At 46.1% G+C, this 24,064-nt stretch overlaps 1 protein-coding gene across 1 annotated transcript in view; it reads left to right on the top strand.

Moving 5' to 3' along the window:
* The window catches only part of LOC146830088 (uncharacterized), a 150,058-nt gene that overhangs the window by 28,310 nt on the left and 97,684 nt on the right, over positions 1 to 24,064 (top strand). The window lies entirely within an intron of this gene.

The raw sequence follows: 24,064 nt of genomic DNA, 5'->3' as shown, positions 1-24,064 counted from the left end.
GAAGATATTTGAAGAAAAAGTTGCTGAGACAGCAAAGTTCAGCGGGTTAAGGCAGGTGGTGTACTGCAAGGTGCCATGTTCCACATCGTCACCAGGGAGCAGCTTGACAAAGTCACGGTGAAGATTTCTACGTTCTGACTTGGTCCTTTTTTTCAGAAGTCGTTAATCTCTAGATTGATGAAGCTTCAGGCTGTAGCTGACGAGGGCTTCATAAGACCAGATACCCCTTCTGAGAGGGGCAGCTGAACAGGATTTGCTGTTGCAGAAAAAACGTAGCTGGAGCTACCGCAAAATCGGGCCGACAGGTGATGTACCTCGAACTGGTCGGCAAGCAGGTAGGTGCCGGTCTCAGACCACTTTTTGGTGGAAAATTTTGTAAGTCCCTCTATTTAGGGTTACGTTGGTACAGCACCTTTAGCACCACTTCCAAGGATCCAGGACTGGTTGGAGACCACTTAGGGGGTCAGGTCTCACTTCAGGCACGGTCCAGGTTCCGGTGCAAGGTTGCTGGAGGTTGTTGTGTCCCTGTAGCTCAGAACAGGAGGCCAACCAATTAGCCCTTGGAGTCTCTCTGGTAGGCCTGGGTTCAAGCAGCAAGGCAGTAAACTGAATAGTGGGTCTGAGGGTTCAATATTTATACCTGGTTTTAGCATTTGAAGTGGAAGAGGCTAGTAGGTCTTTCTGCATCTGATTCTGGAATTTTGTCCCATTCTCCTGCCCAGACTTGAAGAGGTCTAGGGTGATAAAAACCTGGTGTCAAGTTTTTTGTGAGTGTACTAGAAATATCCCTTTGAAATGTAAGTTTTCCTGGGAACAGCTGTGCCCCATCTATCCTTCTAGCACCTAGTCCTCCCTTTGTTGCACTGAGTTTACCATGCGTAAATGGGGAGGCATGTCATTCCACAGTTTGGTAGTCGTCACTGCGCACAACCTACCCCCCTGCCTTGCTTTGGAGAAGCCGGGAACAGTGAGGTAGCGACGGTGATTGGATCTTAAGAACCGCGCTTGTTGGTATGGGCGAAGTCTCTTCCTCGGGTAGCTTGGGCCCCTGCCTTGGATGGCACGAAATGCAATTGTTAGGGCCTTGTATTCAATCCTCCTGGTGACTGGGAGCCAATGGAGTTGTTTGAGGTGCGGGGAGATGTGATGGTGCAGTGGGACCTTGCGAACAAGCCTCGTTGCAGCGTTCTGCACCATTTGCAAGCTTCTGATCAGATACCTGGGAAAGCCTCGGTAGAGACCATTAGTGTAGTCAATGTGAGAGCTCACAAGGGCATGAGCAGTGATCCTTCTGCTTTCTTCCGGCAGGAAGTCCAGGAATTTTCTGATGGTTCTCATCTTTCCAAAACAGGCAGCAGAGACTTGTCGGACTTGGGCCAAAAGTGTCAGGTCTTTGTCCCACCTGACTCCCAGGTTTTTGACCGAGTCCTTGGGTTCAGGAGGGGGCGCCAAGTTCTCCAGGCCACCATAGGCCTGCGGGTGGAGGGGAGGCTTGGTTAAAAAATAAGACCTCCGTTTCATCTGTGTTGAGTTTTAAGAAGTTTGCGTTCATCTAGAGTGCTATGTCTTTAAGACAGTCTCTGAAAGACTCAAAAGCTGCAACATAGTGATCTTTAAAAGAAAAAACCCAGCTGTGTGTCATCCGCATAGGTTATCAACTTGATCCCCCTCCTAGCAATGAGAGCTGCCAGTGGAGTCAGGTAAATATAAACAAGCATTTACAATGCAATGGTCTCGGCAATATTATAGGTAGAGCTATTGGTATTGCTCATTATTTTTTTATTTTTTCTGTATCCCTAAATAAATGGTATTGTCATTTCTATTGGCATTAGCTTTTTTTTGCATATGTGATACCTATTGCATTAGCAGAGTGAGGTAGTGAGATAGATAGAGAGAGAGAGAGAGTGAGGTAGTGAGAGAGAGTGAGGTAGATAGAGAGTGAGGTAGATAGAGAGTGAGGTAGATAGAGAGTGAGGTAGTGAGAGAGTGAGGTAGTGAAAGAGTGAGGTAGTGAGGGAGAGGGATGTTGTGAGGTAGTGATATATAAGCATAGAGTGATGTTGTGATGTAGTGAGATAGAGAGGTAGTGAAAGTGAGTTAGTGAGATAGAGTGAGGTAGTGAGATAGAGAGTGATTGAGGTAGTGAGTGAGAGAGTGAAGTTGTGAGGTTGTGAGCTAGAGAGTGAGGTAGTGATGTTTTGAGAGAGAGAAGTTGTGAGGTAGTGAGATAGAGTGGAGTAGTGAGGTAGAGAGAGTTATGTAGTGAGAAAGAGTGAGGTAGTGAAACAGTGATGTAGTGAGGGAGAGGGATGTTGTGAGGTAGTGAGATGTAAGCAGAGTGGTGTTGTGATGTAGTGAGATAGAGAGAGGTAGTGAAAGAGACAGTGAAAGTGAGTTTGTGAGATGTTGCAGAGTTCTGATCCAGTGATGAGGAGCACACACGCTGCTGAACTTGGCTCCGGTGGGAGTATAACTTTTGCTTATTTTCGTGTGCAGTGTTTGTGCAAGGTAAGTTTTCACATTCACGCTGGAGCAGTTTAAGGCAGTAGGCATGATCCTTGGATACTTTGTGTTTCTGACACTTTAAGCTTCACATTTCGAGCCAGGTGGAGAGGATTGTTCAAATTTAGAAGGACACCTAAAAATTCTAAAATGTACAGGCCTACGATTGGATTTTCGCTAAAATCTGAAGTATCATAAACGAAAATAATAAAAAGTAAAAGAAATGTGGTCAGCAGAGAGGAGCTGGAATGGCATACGTCAGTATGATAGCTGAGCTCTTGAATACCATTGATTTAGGTTTTAGTGCAATATGAATCGAAAATACAAGCCTGATAAATGACACAACGATTCTGAAAGTTTAAATGTCCGCACTCCAATTAAACAGAAGGGCAATCTTGGAAAAGAAGATATCGGTGTAAGTTATTTTTAAAACTACATTGATTTACTCGCTCAAAACTGATACGCTGCCAACATAACGTGGATGGCACACTGGGTTAAGTTCGCTGCTAAAACACGAGTTTCTTTGGGTCACAAGTTCCAGCCACATCAAGGACCACCCATCCGTCTTAGTTTGGTAATTGGGAGAACAAATGCATTGGGCAATAGCACTCCATTATTCACAGCGCTCAAACGGTAATAAAGCAGTATGGAGCGCTATATGAAAAACAAGTTAACATTAGATATAGCTTAAGATAGGTTGCCATAAAAAAGGGAGTAAGAAAACCAAAGTGGGGGAGTAGAGAGGTACCACTCAGCCTGAGTGGTGGAGGTGGATACGTCCTCCCAAGGTTCAATCAATAAACATAGTGATCCACCCTCAGATGTATATGTTTGTCAAAATTTCCCCAGATAAAGTGTAGATCCCCACAATGGTGGAAAGTACACATTAGTTGTTAAAATACCCCTCACACACCAAAAGGGCCCTTGGTGTCATGCTTCATCATAGGGGTCTTCCCGCCCCTCTACGGGACGGGGCGTGCTACGACCTACGTGTACGTGGGAGCACTGTTATTGTGAGACAACTATGTGTTTTGTAGGGTGTGAGAGGAAGGGTCGGAAGTGAATGGAAAAAGTGAGATAAAAAATACCTGGCTCGTCGGTCTAGAAGACTTTAATATACCTATGAGCTGGTATTGATAAAAAATGGGGGGAGGAGGTATATATGCCTCAATGAGCTGTGCCTCCTATGTCTGCCGGCATGTTTCGAAGCTCCCCAAGCTTCTTCTTCAGGACCATTAAGATCCCTCCCTAAACTCACAGTGCTGTGTAATAACGTGAAAAAATTGTCGTGTGAAAAGAAAAAATGATCTTATAAATAATGTATATGCCTCAATGGGTCTTCACGGCCAATATACCTGGAAAGAAACACATAAAAGGGGAAAGAATAAAGACATTTGTCCTCTGCTTAGATGTATATTCCATCGTGAGCATTCAGTGACCTGAAAAAAAGTGATAAAATAATCTACTTTTATCATTAATCAGCTTGCGTGACGTGTCTCAGTGCGTCGTGGGGCAAGCAGTAGTACATTGACAGCCGACATACACAACAAAAACACACATGAAACATAAAGCACACACTCTAAAAAATCTAGAACAATACACCAATTCATGTCCAATATCTCTATGATGGCTATTAGTTCGTGGTAGGACAAAGGAGGTAGACATACTTGATTCCTGTAATGTCTACAGCGTCATGAGCCTGATGCACGGGTCGTAGGAGTGCTTGATAGGCTATCTGAGAAAAGAAATTGAATAAAGTACATGCCTCTGAAGTAGATCAAAAGTGGTAAGCCAAAGTTCCCCTGGTTACGAGGTTTTCTATCTCGGCTGTGCCGTACTTACAACTCCCGGGTTCACTGCCCTCCTCAATACGACCTCACCGTGTGGCTCCGTAGGACAAATGAGTCAGTGGTGAAGGTCCGTTTAAATACCGTAATGAACCGGTATAGTTAATTGATAATGGCGCGAAAGCAAATTAGTGGAGCTTGCAGGCAGGGTTACGCTCGTTCTGCCAGGGATGACCCGGAACCGGAAGTGTCCGGCTTCGCGTGTGGGAAGTAAATAAAGTAAACATACGGAAACAGCCCATTACGGGAGGGTGCCGTAATCATATATAGGACGATCAGAAAATGGAAGGGAAATAAAGGTTTGTTGTCACCCCAATGACTGTAAGCATGCACGACAGAACCGGGAATCCTTTGGTTTTGTCGATGTGCTATCGGCGAGTAAAGTGAAAGACACCAGACTCAGGAGGATCTATTATAGGTCTAGTACGTAGCGCTAAACATGAATTTGGAAAATACGTGGTTCAGCCCATAAGGGGAAGAGGGAGGTGGAGTGAAAACGCTAGAGCCTTGCAACATGATCTATACAAATTACCTGATTCGTGAATGGAATCAAAATAAAAAAATTTAAAAAAATATATTTTTCTAGGTGTTTTTTTTTGTTATTTTCAGGGAAATAAAAGAGGATAGCTTGCTCCATAAGAGGGGGGTTTGCTGGTATTCAAGGTTGCGCCAGAATAGAGTAACAGGATTAAGGTGCATGTATTCCCGAGGTTACTTGAGATGGAATAGATTAGGATCATTTGAGCTAAGGAACTAGTCGTACAAAAGCTCAGACTATCAAGATAGGAAGCTAACAGAGGCTCACAATTCTATTAAATCACTCTTGTCTTTGTTCCCAAACTGCGCAGAAAAAAAGTTATTACTTGTGTAGGGAAGTCATTGGTATATACATACCCAAGGTTAGTTCTGTAGAGCGTTCACTTCAGGAAGTGTGGATGTGGGCATATGAACTAATGTCCTCATAGTTTACAAAGGAGGTCGGCCTTATATGCAACATAGATGGCAGGTTTGAATGATACAGTGTTGTACCAATTACACAAAAATTTCTGTTATTCATCGATGGAATTGGTTCCATGGGATCTCATCGTTAAGTCCCAGGATGTGTGTTCCCAAGCGGAACTCCCAACGTTGTTCCTTCTCGAAGAGGCCGTTTTCTTCTTCCAGTCGCTCTATGACTGTCCATTTTAAATCTTCCACTCCGTGTGTTGTAGTTAGGTAGTGGTTGGACATCTTTGTCGTGCTTCTCCCACATCTGATGTTACTTCTATGTTCCCCAATGCGTATTTTTACCGGTCTAGTAGTCATACCTACATATTCTAACCCACAGGGGCAGGTGATTAGGTATACTACATTTTTGCTGTTACAATTGGTGAAACTCCTCTGGTCCCATTCGCTACCATTCCTGAACTTGATGTGTGTACTCTTGTTTGTAAGATGGCATGTACTGCAATTACCACATGGGTAATGTCCCTGTACAGGAGGTAGTGTGCATTCAGATACGGTCCTCTGTATTCGCCTTGGTCTTGTCCAGACGAGCATATCTCTCAAGTTTTTACCCCTCCTGTGCGCGAACATTGGTTTCGCGATGTTGAGATCGCAACTATTCAGGAGGCGCCAGTGTTTATTCACTATTTTTGTGATCTGGTTGGAGTGAGTGTTGTACGTGGTAACACATATAGGCCTTTCTTCAGTAGTTGTTCCCACCCTGTCTTCCAAGAGGGCTTCCCTATTGTTGTTTTTTGCCCTCTTCAATGCTTTGTCAACTATTTTTCCAGGGTAGTTGCCTTGTATTAACTTGCTACGTAAATCAGTGGCCTGTTGCTTGAAATCTCGTAGTTCGGTACAGTTCCTCCGCAAGCGGAGGAATTGTCCGTAAGGTAGATTCTCCCTCAGATGTCGGGGGTGAAAGCTGTTAAATAATAGACAGTTTTTGGCCGTTACTTTAAAGTGTGTAGTTGTCTTCAGTGTACCATCTTCCGGGTAGATGTTCAAATCTAGAAACACCAAGTTCTCATCAGATATTGTGTGTGTGAATTTGAGAAAAGTGTTCTGTTGGTTGAGCCATACTAAGAAAGATTCGGCTGAGACATTGTCACCTTCCCATATTACCAGAACATCATCTATGTATCTCTTCCAAACCTTGATGTGGTGCAGGAAAGGGTTGATGTTATTCAGAATCTTGTTTGCTTCCAGGTGGTGGACATAGAGGCCTGCCAGACTTGGAGCAAATGTGCTTCCCATGCTGGTACCGTGTCGTTGTTCATAGAAAGTGTTGGCGTACATAAAAAAATTTTGGGTGAGTGCCAGTGAGATACATTCCAACACTACACTACGAGGTGTCTGGTAGTCCCAACTCATAGTGAAAAGGACTTCCTCGATGATGGCCATGGTCTCATCGTGAGGGAGACTTGTGTACAGACTTTCCACATCAAGTCCCATGAGGAGATTCTTAGTGGGGTCGAACTCGATATCCTTCAGTAGTTGTAACACTGCCTTGGTGTCGCGCAAGTAGGTACTAGTCGCCTGCACCAAAGGACGAAGGAATGCGTCCGCAAACTTTGAGAGAGGTTCCAAGAGAGAATTGATTCCGGAAACTATAGGTCGTCCTGGGGGGTGATCAAGATTTTTGTGGATCTTTGGTATAGTATAGAAATAGGGGATCCTCGGGCATTTGTTGATCAGGAATTCCGCCTCTTTTTTAGATACCCAGTTGTGGGTCACTGCCTCTTCCACCATAGATGTAATTCTAACCCTAATGGATTATGTGGGGTCATCATGCAGGATGCTATAGTTCCTATGGTCTTCTAGAAGTTTTCTGCATTCATTGTCGTAATTTTCTGCTGACTGAAGTACAATGGCTCCTCCCTTATCCGCAGGTTTAATTACGATATCTTGATTCATAGACAGTTTATGTATTGCCTCTTTCTCTTCCTTTGATGTATTCTGGAAGGTTGTATAGTTATTAGTTGTAAAGCCCTGGATTTCTCCCATCACTGCCTTCTCAAAGGCCAGGAGTTCAACTGGGAGTGAAGAGTCAGGAGGAACGAAGGTGGATTTGTTACGTAATCCTGTGTCATTACCATCCATCTCCATGGGTTGGTCTTTGAAGAATGCCTTCAATTTCAATTTCCGAATAAATTCGGTCATTTCCGAGCAGGCTTTGAATTTATCAAACCGATTCGTGGGCACAAAACCCAGTCCCTTTTCTAGGACCTTTTTCTGGGTTGATGTTAATGTCAGGTTGGTCAAATTCACCACTAAGCTCACTTCCGGCTGGTCGATGGTAGTGATGGCGTGCTGCTGGTCATGCTCCTGGTTGATACTCGAGGGGTTTCGACTTCTGGTGTGGACCAATGGACGTTGTAAGTTCCTCTGTTCCGGCCTCTTCGTGGTCCTTGACGTGCCCCTAAAAAAGGCGGTGGAGGTTGATAGTTATAATCATATTCCTGTGGGGGTGGTATCCAATGGGGGAACGGTCCCCCCCATCATCGGTTGAGGTCCGTACATAAAGGGGGGATATTGAGGTGGTCCCTGATAGCCATTCCAACCTCTCCCTCTTGGGAACACACATCCTGGGACTTAACGATGAGATCCCATGGAACCAATTCCATCGATGAACAACAGAAATTTTTGTGTAATTGGTACAACACTGTATCATTCAAACCTGCCATCTATGTTGCATATAAGGCCGACCTCCTTTGTAAACTATGAGGACATTAGTTCATATGCCCACATCCACACTTCCTGAAGTGAACGCTCTACAGAACTAACCTTGGGTATGTATATACCAATGACTTCCCTACACAAGTAATAACTTTTTTTCTGCGCAGTTTGGGAACAAAGATAAGAGTGATTTAATAGAATTGTGAGCCTCTGTTAGCTTCCTATCTTGATAGTCTGAGCTTTTGTACGACTAGTTCCTTAGCTCAAATGATCCTAATCTATTCCATCTCAAGTAACCTCGGGAATACATGCACCTTAATCCTGTTACTCTATTCTGGCGCAACCTTGAATACCAGCAAACCCCCCTCTTATGGAGCAAGCTATCCTCTTTTATTTCCCTGAAAATAACAAAAAAAACACCTAGAAAAATATATTTTATTTTATTTTTTTATTTTGATTCCATTCACGAATCTGGTAATTTGTATAGATCATGTTGCAAGGCTCTAGCGTTTTCACTCCACCTCCCTCTTCCCCTTATGGGCTGAACCACGTATTTTCCAAATTCATGTTTAGCGCTACGTACTAGACCTATAATAGATCCTCCTGAGTCTGGTGTCTTTCACTTTACTCGCCGATCGCACATCGACAAAACCAAAGGATTCCCGGTTCTGTCGTGCATGCTTACAGTCATTGGGGTGACAACAAACCTTTATTTCCCTTCCATTTTCTGATCGTCGTATATATGATTACGGCACCCTCCCGTAATGGGCTGTTTCCGTATGTTTACTTTATTTACTTCCCACACGCGAAGCCGGACACTTCCGGTTCCGGGTCATCCCTGGCAGAACGAGCGTAATCCTGCCTGCAAGCTCTACTAATTTGCTTTCGCGCCATTATCAATTAACTATACCGGTTCATTACGGTATTTAAACGGACCTTCACCACTGACTCATTTGTCCTACGGAGCCACACGGTGAGGTCGTATTGAGGAGGGCAGTGAACCCGGGAGTTGTAAGTACGGCACAGCCGAGATAGAAAAGCTCGTAACCAGGGGAACTTTGGCTTACCACTTTTGATCTACTTCAGAGGCATGTACTTTATTCAATTTCTTTTCTCAGATAGCCTATCAGGCACTCCTACGACCCGTGCATCAGGCTCATGACGCTGTAGACATTACAGGAATCAAGTATGTCTACCTCCTTTGTCCTACCACGAACTAATAGCCATCATAGAGATATTGGACAAGAATTGGTGTATTGTTCTAGATTTTTTTAGAGTGTGTGCTTTATGTTTCATGTGTGTTTTTGTTGTGTATGTCGGCTGTCAATGTACTACTGCTTGCCCCACGACGCACCGAGACACGTCACGCAAGCTGATTAATGATAAAAGTAGATTATTTTATCACTTTTTTTCAGGTCACTGAATGCTCACGATGGAATATACATCTAAGCAGAGGACAAATGTCTTTATTCTTTCCCCTTTTATGTGTTTCTTTCCAGGTATATTGGCCGTGAAGACCCATTGAGGCATATACATTATTTATAAGATCATTTTTTCTTTTCACACGACAATTTTTTCACGTTATTACACAGCACTGTGAGTTTAGGGAGGGATCTTAATGGTCCTGAAGAAGAAGCTTGGGGAGCTTCGAAACATGCCGGCAGACATAGGAGGCACAGCTCATTGAGGCATATATACCTCCTCCCCCCATTTTTTATCAATACCAGCTCATAGGTATATTAAAGTCTTCTAGACCGACGAGCCAGGTATTTTTTATCTCACTTTTTCCATTCACTCCCGACCCTTCCTCTCACACCCTACAAAACACATAGTTGTCTCACAATAACAGTGCTCCCACGTACACATAGGTCGTAGCACGCCCCGTCCCGTAGAGGGGCGGGAAGACCCCTATGATGAAGCATGACACCAAGGGCCCTTTTGGTGTGTGAGGGGTATTTTAACAACTAATGTGTACTTTCCACCATTGTGGGGATCTACACTTTATCTGGGGAAATTTTGACAAACATGTACATCTGTGGGTGGATCACTATGTTTATTGTTAAAAAAGGGAGTGCCTTGTTTATATAAATAATGTTTTTTTGTTTGGTTTGTTTATCAGCCACTGCGTGTGGACTAAGGGGAGGGGGGGCGGCATGTACACCGGAGTCCTGTCAAGCGCGTGCTGTCAAGGCACCACCGAAAGTTTGACAGCTCGGATTTCTCGCTCTTTAAAGCCAAAAGTCTTCTCTTTAAAATGAACATTTACGGCCTTTCACGGATTGTGCTTGAGGGATGCAACAACGACGTTTTATTATGCAAATATGTAGAATTCTATCCACGATTTTATTCAAAACTGTCTTTACTGACATGCTGGCCTTAAGTGAAAAGATAACACAAGAGCTTGTTCTTAGATTTAAATGGCTCTTATTAATCAGCACGTCATAGTTTCTTTGAGCAGGATACCGCCACCAGCACGCTTGGCGCAGTTTGTGAGGGGCGAGCCCCGATATTGGTGCTGCTGTGTGGGGAGCTCTGCGCCAAAGGTAGTCGCCTCTCCAAGCTTGCTCTCTCCCCCACAGAAGCAGTCTGGACCCGCGGCGCTGCCCGGCAGACGTGTAATTTAAAGGCTGGTGGAAGAGCTGCCTGGGTATTCAGCCCTGTAATCTGCAGGCGAGCGCGCTGTCTGTGCACGCGTTTACCAAAGGGCATCGCGGAGAGGTGATCTCAGACCAGGGCGTGCGGGACGGCCTGGGATACTAGGCACCCCGGGGGACAGATGGGGCAGCAGCAAGCACAACACCCCGGGGGAGAGAGGGGGCAGCAACAATCACGGTAGCGTAACCACTGTGTCAGGTCCCCATTGACAGGAAAGAAATGTCCCCTCTAGCTGCTGTATGAATTATCAAATAAGGGCTCAGTGGGCCCTGGTGCCACTTCACCCATGGAAGCCACACCCCCTCCAAATTCAGCCCTCAAAAGATACATCAACCGAGCATGAAGTTCGCTTTCAATAAGTGGTCTTAAAAGTACACGGCGACCAGACTTTGCGGTATAGCCACAGGGTTCCCCCTCTAAAGCAATTGTGGCCGGGCCTCTTTAATTCTGAGAACGATCTTGACTACAGACGTCCGGTCGACCGTGGTAAAGCCCCGAAGCTTAACATAGACAGTTGGAGCACTACCTGAACCGGAGACACCACGCAGGAACCAGCGTGGGAGTCTGTAACCAACACCATCTCCGGCAGGATCACTGCGAGTCCGGGGAAATGCCACCTTCGGAGGCACAAGGGGGAAAGGCTTCCAAAGCACGGTGCGGATCCCTGCTCGTCGAACTGGAGCCTGCCCCGGCAGAGCCGCCACCAGCACAACAACACGGCGCCGGACGGATGGATCCTCACGGCCAGACGACAGCAAAAAAATGGCGGATGGAAGCTTCGAAATTTTTTCGGATTTGGGGGCGTGTTCCTGCTGTTCGAAAAAGGGCGTGGCTAAAAAGTGGAAAGAACAGCACGGAACACGCCCCCGAATCTGAAAAAGACAGAGCCTATTTGGAGGGACGGCTCTCTCCTCCAATGGCTGGCCTCCGTTTAGGAAGCCAGCCAATGGAGGAGAGCCAAAAAGAGAGGCGGTCTAAAGAGCCACGCTCAGAAACATAAGATCTCCGGACTTCCGGTTCTGCCTTCAGTAGACCGGATGGTCCCTCGACCTAAAAAGTAGCGGGCTCAAGGCAGTGCCTTGATGAACTTTACATCTGAGAGGTTTCTCAGAGGAGGTGTACGGGCGAAGAAAGACTTGTTGGCCGCTGCCCTAAAGATAGGAGGTAATCCACTCCAATGGTGTCCCTTGGACGCCTATTTGTTTTAGTCTTTAAAATGGGGGCCACTAATCCATAGGAAAAAAGGGGACCTGGCCCGGGTGAACATGGCCATTTTTAACTTCCTTTTCTAAGCTGGGTAAGAGACCAATTACAGCCATGTTGAAAAGCTATCAAGCAAAAAGTGTAGATCTAGCTAGTTACGGAAGCGAAATCTGGGGGCATATTATTACAGGTAGTAGAGAAGACTTTCCTGAAGCGCCTGTAGTGTGTCCCTCGTGGCCTGTCTAATTTGGTGGTCCACACGGAACTGGGGATGCCCTGTTTAAGCGACATTCTGGTATTGCGCCCCCTTGTGTTTAGGTTAAAGTGTTGGATGAATAAAGAACTAACTCTTAGCCACCTGATTTTAAAAGAATGTATGTTCCTTGATAATGCATCTCAAATACCGTGGCTTACATATATTAAAAACAGCTTCGAAGAGTTAGGCCGCGCTGATCTATATTCCAACCCCGAAACGTCTGTAAAAAAGGACGTGGAGGCAATTGGGGAATCCTTCAGTAGTTTAAGGAAGCTGGAAAGAAATTAGCGGGAATTGCGTAAACAGAGTGTCCGCACATTTTTAATGCTTAAAACAACTCCTTCTGCTGAGCCTTATCTCCTGGGGTCTTTATCTACTTATGAACGTTTTTTATTGACCAGGTTTCGCCTGGATGTTTTTCACCTCCTACTTGCAACTCCAAGGGGGTGCAGTAGAGGACAATTGTTAGCACCCGGTGGCTGCGACGGACAATCTCCACAGGATCTGCTACATTTTATGCTTTTTTGTAAAAAAATTTGAGGTACCCCGAAGGTACTTTTTAGTCCCTATTTTTAAAAAGGATGAATTTTAATCCGGCTCGCCCAGCTCTCCTGTATCTCCAATTATTGAAGGTGGACTGTATATTCTTAGCTGTTGGTTATTTAAAATCTACTGTGAGAACTAGGGCTTGTCTGGATAATTAGCTATTTGATTGAGGATCCATCAAGGAGATAAATGGCTATGAGGATTAGATTACCCATGTAGGGCAGAATTATTCCAAGGGGGAAACTGCTTGATTTTGCCTTGTGCACTTTATTGCTAGAGATTAGTTTGTTAGGTTTTGCAATGGTATTTGTTCATATTTTATTGGGATTGCTGTTTTATGGAGTCATGTTATTTTTATTGTATTTTTGATATTTTTGCAACTCTGTGGTTTTAGCTATTTGAAACTGAATAAAGTTTATATTTGATTTGGTTTTAGTCTTTGTAGCAAGAGCGAGTGTGACACAGTATCGAACACTGCTGAAAGTTCGAGGAGCACTAGCATAGCCGATGAGCCTCCGTTCACAGATAGGCTGATGGAACCTGCTACTTCGAGTAGTGAAGTTTCCGTGCTGTGATCTGTGCGAAAGCCAGATTACGAATCTTGAAGCAGCTTGTTGGCTTCCACAAAGGTAGCTAGTTGAAGATGGGCCAGTTTCTCTAGTATTTTGGCCGGAGCCGATAGTAGGGAGATAGGCCTGAAGTTGCTGGGTACTTCCAGGTCGGTGTTAGCCTTCTTCAGGAAAGGTAATAGGTAGGCATGTTTCCAAGTGGAAGGAAAGATCCCAGACCTAAGTGAGGTATTCCATATGTGATTAAGGACCGGGTTAGGCCAGTTGGCTAGTAGCCTGAGCTGCCGAGCTGGGCAGGAGTCCCCGGGAGACCTGGATTTTCATTTCTGCAGTTCAGCCAGAGACACCGCTGCGGGACTCGTAGAAAAGGAAGCCTTGTTCTGAAGCATCTGTCTGCACAATGAATTCTTAAAAGAAATCGGGAGGATTGAGCACAGGTGCTGTACACACAGCCTCCTTAAGGATATCAAAGGCTTTGTGGCAGGCCTCGGTCCAGATCACCTTTTTGGGCTTCTTCCTAGCAGTCAGCTCAGTTAATGGGCAACAGTTGTGCCACAGCCCTTAATAAACTTCCCAGATTATCCAGTGAGACCCAGGAAGCCCGCACCTCAGTCTGAGTTTTAGGTGGTTCCCAGGTCAGGGCAGTCTCTGTCTTGTCTTGGATGGGATGCACCTTGCCCCCTGTCCACCAGGTGCCCCAGATACACCACAGATCCCTACCCTATCTAGAACTTGCTGGCCTTGATAGTCAGGCTAGCCCGTTGCAGTGCCGGAAGCACCTCCTGTAGGTGGAGCAGTTGATTTTCCCAACTGGAGCTAAAGAAATATATGTCCCAGCCAGGACCCAGTTGACCAACCTCTGAAAGGTGGCAGGTGCATTCTTTAACCCAAAGGTCATCACTCTGAATCAGAAGTGGCTCTCTGGAGTGGAGAATGCAGACCTCGCTTTAGCCCCTTAGGCTATGGCAACTACCAGTACCCACAAGTCGGATCAAGTACTGAGTAGCACTCAACCTATTCATGAGCTCATCGTCTCAAGGATGGCATGAGCATCAGTGTTGGTAACTCAAATGAGACCCCTATAATCCACATAGAACCTGAGTTCTCGCTGGCGGTGCCTGGTAGGGTGGCTTCAGGTACCAGCACCACTTGGCTGGCCCAGCGTCTATTGGAGTGCTCAATCACTCCTAATTCAAGCATCTTGGACACTTCTTCATTGATGCTAACCCTCACCTTGTTAGACAGTCTGTAAATGTTGTCCTTTACAGGCATGCTATCCCCAGCATGTATATCTTGAGTAAAGTCAAATGTAAGCCATGGGGTGAGGAAGAACAGGCAGACAAATTGTCCTTGGAACTGGTGACAGTCCCTCTACTGTTCTGGGGTCAGGATAGGGAAGAGGTTGACACCTTCCACTGACCCATCCTACTCCTTGGAAGATGGGAAGTTAGGAAGGGAGAGGTCCTTCTCCTCTTCCACCCCATCATCTGTCAAAAGGAGTATGTGACTTCAGGCTTCTCATAGTGTGCTTTGAGACAATTAACATGGAGTAACCTTAAAAAATTCCTGAGGGTCTTGAGGTCCACCATGTAGGTGTCTCCTTCACCTCATAAGGCCCTGATTGTGGTTTTGGAGGGCCCTGAGCTCAACTGCCTCCATAACACACACATTTCTTCCAGGCTGAAACCCCACCAGAGTGGCCTTCTGGTCATGCCAGAGGTTCATCACCTCCTGGCTGGCTTTGGAATTTCAGAGGTCTCTTTCCAGAAGCACTACATCTGGTTTCTAAGAGCCAACATGTAGCTAACTACATTGTGGGACTTCATGGAAGCTTGCTCCCATCCCTCCTTCACCGGATTGAAAGGTCTCCTAGCAGGGTGGCCATTCAGAAGTTTGAAGAGACTGAACCCTGTTCTTTTCTATGGCTCCTCCTAGAGAAAAGAAGGCATGGCAAGAGGACATCCCACTTCCACCTCAGGGGCCCTGGTAGGCCCATAATCAAGCATATAAGGGTCTTGTTGAAGCCCATTAGTCTGAGGGTGGTAGGGTGTGAGACTTATAAGTTACTCCACACTCCTCACACATTGACTACATGTCTCAGTTGAAGCTGGTGGGAGTGTGCGATAGCATGTGAGAGGTCGAGAAAAGGGATTGGAGCACGAGATTCTACATCCGTTCCTGGTTGCCTGGGTAGCTATTTGCACACTTGTTTCCGCTGCTCATTAAAGAGAGTTACTTGCTGATTGGTGTTGTGGACTCATTCCGAGTACCTTCTTTTGCTACAGTTGACCTACCCTGAAAGGAGTCACCAATACAAATTGACACCTGTGCTTCCTTACCTTCAAATATAACCTCTGAATACCTGAAATGGGTGGAAAAGCATACCTTTCAGAAATCTGCAGTCCTACAGAAAAGCATCCACTGCTTCCGTACTCTGATCTGGTCTCCAGCTTAAATATATTAGAAGCTTGGTGGTCAACCTTGACTGAAATAGATCTACCCTCAGAGGACACCAAACTCTGTATTCTCCTAAATACCAATTGATTCCATTTCCAATCACTGCAATCCTGGAATTCTTGGAAATTCCACAGCTATCACATTATCCTGAGCTGGTAAATACTCTATCTCAACGATTTTGTGCTTTAGACAAACATTCTAAAACTCCACTGCCAATTCCATCAGCTTCTTCAATCTGCTTCCCTCTTAGACAATATTTTAGCTTTTCATTACACAAATTATTTATCCGTAGAAGAATCTTTAATTTGTCTACATGTTCTAAAAAACATCAAAGTGCAAACCGACCTGCTTTCAAGTCCAAATAATTTATATGGCACAATCTCTCTGTTCATCCATTTACCCCCAATTTCTAAACTGTCTAATTTTGCACACCAACCAAGTTGACACTCATCCAATTCTACATCATGCTCTGGGGACACACCAAATATAGCTCCTGCGTTCTGGGCTTCTACTGTATGTGGTGCACTGTCCTCTCACTGATTTCCCACAAGTTGAATCCCATAACCATTCACAGTTTGTAGCACTGATCAATCTTCCTCCTGAAGGATATCGCTAAGCACTTGAATGCCCTCAATCTTGAAATGATGATATTTCACAAACCAATTCAGATCTCTTAAATTTATCACTGGACGCCATCCTTTGTCCTTATTTTCTACTCCGAAAAAGAACTCCGCAAGTTTTTTGACTCTTCCGGCATGTGTACAGCAGCACCTTTGTCTAAAATTTGAGGCACTTCTAAATCCACCAGAGCTCTCTGATCCTGTGAGAACTCTACCATGTGTGGTGCTCTGTCCTGTCACTGATTTCTCACAAATGGAATCACATAAGCATTCATAGTTTGCAGCAGCTATGGATCGCCTGTAATCAATTTCAAATTGTCTGGAAACAGATTCAATCTTTCACCTGCCTTTTCTTTGGGAAGAACAAGTGAGAATCATACTTACCCTGGTCGTCCTCTACTCGACCTCCTTATTTGTGGGAAGAATCGTGTATTAGAATGGAATTCATGAAACTCCCTTCTTCCTCCAGAATTATACTATGACCACTGGAAACCACAGCCGGATTAATGTTTCCTTCCTTCAGCCTTTCCAAATGCTCCACTGCCCCCAAAGACTCCCCTTCAGGAACTTTGATCCTTTTCCAAAGCATTGAACGTGGAGACTAGTTGCCAATTGTCTTCACCACACTGCCAACAAACAGAATGCCAGTTGAAAGCTCCACAAGTTCCCTCCTAGCAAGCTTGAACAGGTCAGGGCTAATATGCATCATAATGGCTTTACAGCTCTAAAAAATGAAAACCACATTAGTGGCTCCCACTAGACATATAGCTTGTTTGCTCCTTCCAGGCAGAAAATCTACCTTATCCAAGATCCTAGCTAAAGGTCCTACCACTTCAGGAACACGGTCCTTGCACTGCTTTAGTGCTTTATAATCTTTTCCTTGGATAGCTACCCAATGTAAAGAAAAACATTATTAAATCTGGATCCAGGTCTGGAGTTACACAGACCTTATTTTCCACCACTAGCCTCGGACTCTTTACATTCATAACATTCCTAGCTTCTCTCTCCATGGGCTTTCTCATCAAAAAGGCTATGAAGTCACAAACATGTGCCAAAGGCCACCGCTCTGTGCTTTGTGGATGACGAATATCAACACGATTAAACATCAACTCAACCAAAGGGTTTCTAATTTTACATTTATTCGCTTTATTTATAGTGAAATTTCGCTCCAAGCTGTCAGTCCAATCCTCTCCTGAAGGGAGATCCAAAACATATTCATCCACCTCATCAAAATAACCTTTGCGCTCACTGTAACAAGTAGAACTGGCAGCCCTGCCAAGGACCACGCATCCGGGGTTAAACTAATGCATTGTAGGGCCTGTATCCACATCATGGCAGTAAAATGCATTAGTGAAGCATATTACAGCTCCCTCGAGCTTCAGCTTGCCATGCACTGCTGTCTGTGTTGTATTCTGTATACTTAATGTACATGAGTATTTACTGATTTTAATAACTTTCACTGTTATGATGTGTCATACATATTATTTCTGTATGGTATATTATCAGTTGTGCTTACCTGTTAGTAGAATGTTGTTGGGGTGCATCTTCTAGTGTCCTCCTGTGTTCTGAACCAAGGCTGCAGGTGGCAGCAGTTGGAAGTGGATTGCAGGACAGACGGGACGATGGATGATGCGCTCGCTTTCTGGCTAATTTGATTAAATAAAACCTACATATGTCAACTTACCACGGCAAGGGGACTATTCATTTAATGGGGCTCTATCGCTAAAGCCTTCTCATAGATTTCCTGAGCTCAACCAGGCCTGTATTTGTTGCTGTGGTCACAGTGGCTAGGTGTCAGTTACTGATACTTTGTAATGATTAATTTTCACAGCATGTTTTTTTTTTTTTTTCCAAACAAATTGAGGTGTTCCCAGTCCCGAGTTTTCCAAGCCACGTGGGTCCAGTATCACTAAAAAATAAACAGTCAACGCCGGGTCCAGCCGATGAGGATCTCTGGCGCCCTCTATTGTTTCCAGAGTCGAATGGCTAGGTTGGAGCTATCTAGTTTTTCCTGTTGTCTGAACCGCCCCTATCCAAACAGACTGGCGGCAAGCCATCCCACAGTGAACTTTGTGGTGGTCAAGCGTGCCTGAGGCAGGATGTTTCCTTTGCCGGGGAGAGCACAGGGTTCTGCTACTCTTTCCTGCCCCAGACCCTAGGTCGTTTCTGCCGGATAATTGTTGATGTTAACTCTACTTGAGACAATTTGTAGAACACTCACCTGCCCTCAGGTCATGTATGTGGGGTGGAGAGGTACATGTCCAGTCCGGTGGGTAGTCCAGTGCACATTTAAACACACGAGTACCGGTCACCAGCTCTAAATTCCTCATTTGAGGACTCCGATGACCGGGACAGACCAGCACCACCAGTAGCAACCATAGAAGCTGCTGGTCTCTCTGAGTCAGTTCTAAGCGTAGAACCAGAGGTGCATGTGTAGCGGACCTTCCCCGAGGAGCAGCAACAGGGCCTACTGATGAGAAATGGAGTTGTACAACCTAGTGGTTTCTGAAGTGGCAGAAACAACAATCGGGATAATGGGGGCACACGTAGGATGAAGGAAGTGAGGGTAGTAGAACTACTGCCAAATTATGGAGCAAAACCTCAAGGGGAAGGTGCAATCGTGGGGGAAAGTAGAAAGTGCAAAGGGCAGTTGCGGGTTGAAATAGAAAGCCACCACTATGGAGGTATAGAGTCCTTTCTACAGATGGGAAGAGAGGCCTGCTGATTTGGCCACAAACTGAAATCCGATAATAATCCCAGGGTTTCAGGGGAGAAGGGCTTAAGGCAAAAACCACAGCTGTGTGAAGGGCAGTAACCGCATTGAAACAGTAGGAAAATTGTGAGCCTAACAACCTACTGCAAAGCGGTAGGAAATAGTGAAACTGGAGGTTAACAGCAATGATTCAGGTGTTATGGCTACCAAGCTAAATCAAGAATTTGTGGGGAGAGGAAGCAGGATAGTTGCATGAGGTGGATGGTTAAATTGGTTGTTTGTGAGGTTTAATAAAAAAGAGTTTTTAGCCTACTACTGTCTGTGACACTTGGAATCCACGTTTTACTGCTCGTTCATTGGCCTGTCACCAGGTCTATCCTTTTGAAAAATTGGATAAAATGTCTGTGTTTCATGGTGACTTTGTACTTGCGCCCTCTTTGAATTTGTGTTTTTGACTCCGGATGCCGTCTAATGCGGCCCGGCACCCCTGTAATTCCTTTGAGCGGCCACAATATTTGATATTTTTTGCTTGTTTCTTCAAGCATTCTTTTTCTCTCCTAGATAATATTTTGCAAGATTCGGTGGCTTTTCCCAGGTTATCTGCCTGATTGGTGTTACTAGGCAGAGACTTGCCCATTGCCATTTCCTCATGTTTAGGTGGATTATGGCACAACGCTGATGCCAGCTGCGAAGATGTTGGAGTTGTATCCGGCCCCATATTCGTTTTGCTGGCTTCAGTCTTGTTCTGCGCAGGGGTCTTAACTTCTGGACAGGAGTACTGTGGGATGAGTTTAGTACTGTTCGTTATAGATTTGTCTGACAGGGTGAAGGGGATTTCGGCCCCAGTTGTAGCATTAATTCCATTGTATTTTGCGTAATTTGGTGCACTTTCAGCTATGCTTTGATTTAGCTGGTCTATGGTCTTTAATTGTCTTTGCTTTAGTTATATAATTATTGATGTTAAAACTTCTCGAAGAGAGCTAAGCTTCTCGACAATTGGGAGACAAGAGCACCTAGCAGATGGCTGTAGCTTCAACAATTCCAAGTTTCCTGCTAAAGAATCGATTTTGACCTCTATGTTGATAACGGCTATTGCAATTGCTTGCATTGTGTCCATTTGTATTTCTAATTTTTGTGTTTGCCAAGTGAGCGTGTTGATTGCTGTTGTTAGTGTAGAATTTATAGAGGATAACAGAGAGTTTTGATTGTGACATCCATTTTGAGTTGTGCTCTTTGTTTCAGCGGTTAGATGGTGACAGTTCTGTTCCCCCAACTGGTTATTCTCTCTCAGCCCCATTCCCAGCAAGGGTGAGCTTTGATTTAAAGTAAGGAGTTTAGTCGCTGACACGCGTGACTGGGACAAGTCGTGTTGATTGCTTCTGCCTCCTGCCTGTGGAGTTGCCATACTCTCCTCATGCGTCTGTTGTCTGACCTTATTTGGGGACTCCAATGCTGAAGATATTTCTAAAACTTCCAGGTTTCCTTGCCCTAGTCCGCCCTGCCTTATTTCCTGGGACTCCAGTGCTGAGGATATTTAAAAAACTTATGGGTTTCCTTGCCCGTCAGCCGGTTTCTCTGTGAACTGTATTTTTGTTCCCTGGCTCTGGCCATCTTTAACTTGTTGGTTTGCCTGCTTTACTGCATTGTCACAAGACTCTCCTTTCCCTAGTATTCTTTGTCCAGAAGGAATTGGGGAAACATTTTTACAGATTACTGGCAACCTGGCTCCAAATCCGGTTTCTCTCGCGCCTCCACTCCACTCCCTCAACCAGCACAGATGACGCCTGCCTTGGCTGTGGAGTGAGGAAAGGAGGGAAAGCGAGCCGGTCGCAACTCCGGACACATCCTCATGCCGGCTTCGCTCCTCCGGCTCCGCACGGCAGACCGCTCGACAGACCGCAAACTGCAACTGCAAACAGACTCTTCCTTCTCCTCTACCTCAAATCCCACTCTCAGTGCTCAGTACACTCTCAGTGCTCCTCTGATCCCCCTGCAGCTTCAGTGCACCTCAGAGCTGTAGCTTAAGGGCTCCTCTGAGCCCTCCTGCAGCTTCAGTGTTCGTCTGCGCTCCATGCAGCCTCATTACCCCTCAGAGGTTCTTTCAGCCCCGGTGCCCCTCTGAGCCCCTTGCAACCTCACTGCTTCTCTGAGCATTCTGCAGTCATAGTATGCCTCTGAGCTCCTTGCAGCCTCAGTTCATCTCTGAGCCCTCTGCAGCTTCACTGCTCTTCTGAGTGCCCGGCAGACTCAGTGCTCCTCTGAGTCCCTTGCGTCCTTAGTGCTCCTCTGAGTCCCTTGCGTCCTTAGTGCTCCTCTGAGTCCCTTGCGTCCTTAGTGCTCCTCTGAGTCCCTTGCGTCCTTAGTGCTCCTCTGAGTCCCTTGCGTCCTTAGTGCTCCTCTGAGTCCCTTGCGTCCTTAGTGCTCCTCTGAGTCCCATGCGTCCTTAGTGCTCCTCTGAGTCCCTTGCGTCCTTAGTGCTCCTCTGAGTCCCCTGCACCCTCAGTGCTCCTCTCAGTCCCCTGCACCCTCAGTGCTCCTCTCAGTCCCCTGCACCCTCAGTGCTCCTCTCAGTCCCCTGCACCCTCAGTGCTCCTCTGAGCCCCCTGCACCCTCAGTGCTCCTCTCAGTCCCCTGCACCCTCAGTGCTCCTCTGAGCCCCCTGCACCCTCAGTGCTCCTCTGAGCCCCCTGCACCCTCAGTGCTCCTCTGAGCCCCCTGCACCCTCAGTGCTCCTCTGAGCCCCCTGCACCCTCAGTGCTCCTCTGAGCCCCCTGCACCCTCAGTGCTCCTCTGAGCCCCCTGCATCCTCATTGCTCCCCTAATCTCCTTGCAGCCTCTGTGCTCCCCTGAGCTCCCTGAGGCCTCTGTCCTCCCCTGAGCTCCCTGAGGCCTCTGTCCTCCCCTGAGCTCCCTGAGGCCTCTGTCCTCCCCTGAGCTCCCTGAGGCCTCTGTCCTCCCCTGAGCTCCCTGAGGCCTCTGTCCTCCCCTGAGCTCCCTGAGGCCTCTGTCCTCCCCTGAGCTCCCTGAGGCCTCTGTCCTCCCCTGAGCTCCCTGAGGCCTCTGTCCTCCCCTGAGCTCCCTGAGGCCTCTGTCCTCCCCTGAGCTCCCTGAGGCCTCTGTCCTCCCCTGAGCTCCCTGAGGCCTCTGTCCTCCCCTGAGCTCCCTGAGGCCTCTGTCCTCCCCTGAGCTCCCTGAGGCCTCAGTATTTCGGTAAGCCCTCTGCATCCTCGGTGCTCCCCTTAGCTAATTGCAGCCTCTGTGTCCGTTCTGAGCTCTCTGCAGCCTCCATGCTCGCCTGAGCTCCCTGCATCTTTATAGTTCCTCTAAGCTCCCTGTAGCCTCAGTGCTCCTCTGAGCTCCCTGCAGCCCCAGTGCTCCTCTGAGCTTCTTGCAGCCTCAGTGCTCCTCTGAGCTCCTTATAGACTCTGTGTTATGTTATGTTATTAAAATTTATACAGTGCACAAATACCAAACAGTGTCTTTGCGCTAACAGTCCTGAAGCGAGCTGGAGCACTATTCTTTGAATAACCATTTCTTAATGGCTTTCCAGAAAGATGTCAAAGAAGGGAGACTTCTGATGGAAATGGGGAGGTTATTCCAGAGCTTCGTAGCACCCACTGTGAAGCTTCTGCCACCCTAGTTAGCCTTACAAAATCTCTGAGAGACTATCAGTTTCGCCCCTTCTGACCAGAGGCATCTATTTGGAGAGTAGCAATGCAGTGACCGCCTCAGAAACTGAGGCCCGGTACCGTGCAACGCCTTCTATGTGATTCATAAGGCCTTGAGCTTAATATGACTCTTGACTGGAAGCCAATGCAATCTCCGAAGGTACTTCCCCACTGATTGAAATTTGGGGATCCCCAGGAGGAGCTGTGCAGCAGCATTCTGGATCATCTGAATCTTATGTAACCGCTTCTCGCGTATACCGAGATAGTCCTTTCCAAACTGGATTATTGCAATGGGCTCTAAGGATGTAACTACCGTTTTCCTGCTCTCTGCTGGGATCAAAAGTAAGATTTTCTTAACCGCCTTGAGTAGAAAAAACTGGACGAAGAAACTGCTTTGACTTGAGCCTCAAAGTTTAGCTTCTCATCTATAATCACTCCCAGATTTTTTACTTTCGGAACGGTATAGGTACTGCTCTCAGTTCATCCGGCCACCAGATCTGAGACCATCTGGGGGAGTAGTTGATGAACAGGACTATCTCAGTTTTTCCTGAGTTAAGCTTGAGGCAGTGCGAGCTCATCCATGAGTCGACTGCCAGCATGAAATCCCTACATCTTTTTACTGGCGGCATGATATTTTTACACTCGGAGAGGAAAATTTGAGTGTCGTCTGCGTTAGATGTTAATGCCATCCCAAAGGATCTGATTAGTGCAGCTAATTCAGATACATATACATTAAAGAGCGTAGGGCTCATAGAGGATCCCTGAGTGACCCCACATGGGAGAGTGAAATACTGGGAGGCATAGTTGCCCAAGGCAGCTGATTGTATCCTATCTGATACAAAAGAGGAAACCAATGCTAACCCCTTATCCGTAATGCCAAGAGTATTCAGGCGATTAAGCAGCAGCTTATGGTCGACCCTGTCGAAAGCTGCTGACCGGTCGAACTAAATAAGGGCCGCAGCGCCTCCTGCATCTAAAACTGCTCTGATTTGATCTGTAGCTTTTATTCGCGCTGTTTCTGTGCTATGTTCTGCCCTAAATCCGAATTGGGACTCGTCCAGGAAATTATGTTCATGTATATATAGTGTAAGATGGTGATTCATAACTTTTTCCACCAGTTTAGCTGGAAGTGGAAGACGCAAGATAGGCCTACAATTATTTGGGGCTGATGCATCGAGGTTACATTTTTTAGAAGGGGCAGAATCTATGCCCACTTCCATATAGCGGGGGAAACACCTTGTGTAAACATTGAGTTAAAAATGGAGGTTAGACTGGATCCAATGATCTCAAAGATTTGTTTAAATGTGGGAGGAAGGGGATCGTGGGAAAACCCGATTTGGCTTTTAGAATAGGAGTAGTAATCTC

Source organism: Triturus cristatus, chromosome 5_1, assembly GCF_964204655.1.
Source record: "Triturus cristatus chromosome 5_1, aTriCri1.1, whole genome shotgun sequence".
NCBI classification, from domain to species: Eukaryota; Metazoa; Chordata; class Amphibia; order Caudata; family Salamandridae; genus Triturus; species Triturus cristatus.
The sequence above is the reverse complement of the archived record's forward strand: the minus strand, read 5'-3'. Positions and strand labels throughout refer to the sequence as shown.